Source organism: Triticum dicoccoides, chromosome 1B, assembly GCF_002162155.2.
Source record: "Triticum dicoccoides isolate Atlit2015 ecotype Zavitan chromosome 1B, WEW_v2.0, whole genome shotgun sequence".
Classification (NCBI taxonomy): domain Eukaryota; kingdom Viridiplantae; phylum Streptophyta; class Magnoliopsida; order Poales; family Poaceae; genus Triticum; species Triticum dicoccoides.
This window is the reverse complement of record NC_041381.1, coordinates 111,301,450-111,305,194: the sequence shown is the minus strand read 5'-3', so window position 1 is coordinate 111,305,194 and position 3,745 is coordinate 111,301,450.

Below are 3,745 nucleotides of genomic sequence, written 5' to 3'. Positions count from 1 at the left end.
TAGACAATTATCATGAACAAAGAAATATAATAATAACCATTTTATAATTGGCTCTAGGGCATATTTGCAACAAAGGTCCCATATAATCAAAGCCCCAAACATCAAACGGTTCAATAACTAGAGAATAATTCATAGGCGTTGCTTGATGTCTATTGCAAGCGTCCGCAACTACAAAAGAAGTATTCAGGTAAACCTAACCACAACATTAAACATATGGATCCAAATCAGCCCCTAACGAAGCAACGCATAAACTAGGCACTACTAGGGAAAAGGCTAGCAGCAGCGCGGGTTTTAGATGTATCAGTAGCGCGGGGATAGGCGCTACTAATAAGGCGCTACAGCTAACACATAGCAGTAGCGCGTGCACACCGACGCTACTACTACACAAGTGTAGCAGCAGCGCTGTTAGCGGAAGCTCGGTACTGCTAGTAGCTCTAGCGCACTTTGCCTGGACGCTCTACCGCTATCGCGGCGCTGCTGCTAACTTTTAGACACTCGCTACTTCTAATTTAAGTAGTTTTTTTGGCATATTTGTTTTGTATTTGAACAGGCTTTATAGAAGAATCTTTAGCACATAGAAATGTCATCATGATACACATACAAATGCCTGCGAGACCACAAATGTAATCATAGCATGTACATACAAATAGTCTCATCATAATCATCATCCAACATAGTGGTATCTTGTCATCATCTCGAAAATAGCGATACATGCAAGTCTCGAATACTTGCAACTACAACAACGTCATCCATCTAAACAAAGATATACGCAAGAAGAGCTATCACTATGAGTGAGAGCGGAACTATGCAGTACATGAGGTGGCGGTTACGAGTCCTCTCTCGCGCTAGCGTGAACCTCAAGTAACTAGCTTCTCCTTCTTGTCTGCTTTTAAAGCCTTTATGGCTGGCGCCCGTGAACCCATTCACTTGCGCCTGACACTCATGCCACTCGTTGTACACCCCCGGAACCTTTCCTTTGTACACGACATAGCAATTCCATCTCGCCATCAAGAAACTAGGTACCTGTTAGAGATGCATGTTCATGAAGAGGATGTACAATCATATATATGCAACAAAATATACTAGAGCAACACCGAAAAAGGAAGGGTTAGCAACTAGATGCAACATACAGTATGCAAATTCATTAACTAGAGGTACGCACGTCATCATACACAAACTAACAAAGTAGCGTTACGCAAGTTCGGCAAGGACCGTGGACATCACAAAGTTTCATCGCTACAAAAAGTATACAAGTTCAACCGACACATATCATCATCATCGGCATCATAAATCACTAGAAATTCCATCCTTCCATATCATCGAGGATGAACCCTAGCTTCTTGAACGGCGTGAGGTCTAGATGTTGCATGCCTATGCGAGTTCGGACGTCAGCTCGCGATATAGGGCCGTGGTGGAACATCCCCTTCTCATCGATGACTTCTTTCATGATGATCATTGCAATGTCGCTTTGGATGCGAAAGCAGTCATCTCTAAGTTTATAATCCGCTTCTCCATGAGATTCTAGCCACTTGTGGATATGATCATCATTTCTGCTGTTCATGCGAAGCTTTGGGTGATCCGTGTTGAACTGAATCATGAGATGGACGATGTAGAATCCATCCTTCTTGTTTGGTTTTGGGACATGGATGCAGGAGAAGTTAGTTTTATGCGCGAAACCCATCTTCTTCTTCCTTTGTTTCTTGATCTGCACGTGGCCACCTCTAAAGCTGAAGCCTTGGAGAGCATCATCTAGAATACTCATTATGTGGGTGTAGTCTTTTTTCTCGTAGTCTCTGGAAGGGTCAAAATACACAGCGTGGGAGATTCTGTGTATAGGCTTTTCCCTAGTAGTGAGGGTTTAAGCTTCTGTCACTCTAGCAACCCATCATCAACTTATTACTTCCCTATGCCTTCCTTTAGGCCCAAATAATGGTGAAGTGTCAAGTAGTCGATGTTCACATAACATCACTAGAGGAAAAGACAACATACATCTCATCAAAATATCGAATGAATACCAAATTCACATGAAAACTAATAGCAAGACTTCACCCATGTCCTCAGGAACAAACGTAACTACTCACAAAGCATATTCATGTTCATAATCAGAGGGGTAATAATATGCATTAAGGATCTGAACATATGATCTTCCACCAAGTAAACCAATTAGCATCAACTACAAGGAGTAATCAACACTACTAGCAACCCACAGGTACCAATTTGCGGTTTTGATACAAGATTGGATACAAGAGATGAACTATGGTTTTGAGAGGAGATGGTGCTGGTGAAGATGTTGATGGAGATTGACCCCCTCCCAGTGAGAGGATCATAGGCGATGATATTGGTGATGATTTCCCCCTCCCGGAGGGAAGTGTCACCGGCAGAACAGCTCTGCCAGAGCCCTAGATTGGTTCCGCCAAGGTTCCACCTCGTGACGGCGGAGTTTCGTCCCGTAAGCTTGCCCATGATTTTTTCCAAGATAAAAGCTCTCATATAGCAGAAGGTGGACACCGGAGGCCCACAAGGGCGCCCAGGAGACAGGGTGGCGCGCCCAGTAGGGGGACGCGACCTCCACTCTCCTAGACAGGGTGTGGGCCCCCTGATGTATTTCTTTCGCTCAATAATTCTTATTAATTCCAAAAACATGTTTCGTGGAGTTTCAGGATTTTTGGAGCAGTGCAGAATAGGTTTCCAATGTTTGCTCCTTTTCCAGCCAGAATTCCAGCTGCCGGCATTTCCCCTCTTCATGGTAAACCTTGTAAATAAGAGAGAATAGCCATAAGTATTGAGATATAATGTGTAATAACAACCCATAATGCAATAAATATTGATATAAAAGCATGATGCAAAATGGACGTATCACGCACCACAAAACGCGATGTATCCTTCTCTCTTATTTTTTTTCTCCCCGAATGTGAATATATGGAGCTGGAGTTGAGGTAGGTGGAGGTCCAAGGGGCCCACAAGACCAGAGGGCGCGCTCTAGGGGGGTGGGTGAGGGAGTCCTGGATTAGGGGGTCCTCGGACAGCCGGACTATGTACATGTGCCGGACTGTTGGACTATGAAGATACAAGATTGGAGACTTCGTCCTGTGTCCGAGTGGGACTCTCCTTTGCATGGAAGGAAAGTTTGTCAATTCGGATATGTGGATTTCCTTCTCTGTAACCGACTCTCTGTAACCCTAGTCCCCTCCGGTGTCTATATAAGCCGGGGGGTTTAGTCCGTAGGACAACAACAATCATAATCATAGGCTAGATTCTAGGGTTTAGCCTCTACGATCTTGTGGTAGATTAACTCTTGTAATACTCATATCATCAAGATCAATCAAGCAGGAAGTAGGGTATTACCTCAATAGAGAGGGCCTGAACCTGGGTAAACATTGTGTCCCCCGCCTCCTGTTACCATTAGCCTTAGACGCACAGTTCAGGACCCCCTACCCAAGATCCGCCAGTTTTGACACCAACATTGGTGCTTTCGTTGCGAGTTCCACTGTGTCGTCACGGTAAGGCTTGATGGCTCCTTCAATCATCCACAACAATGCGATCCAGGGCGAGGTTCTATTCCCCGGACAGATCTTCGTATTCGGCGGCTTCGCACTGTGGGCCAACTCGCTTGGCCATCTGGAGCAGATCGATAGCTACGCCCCTGGCCATCAGGTCAGGTTTGGAAGCCTGAACTACACTACCGACATCCGTGGAGACTGGATCTTCGATAGATTCGAGCCCATGACAGGTGCGCCGTACAGTC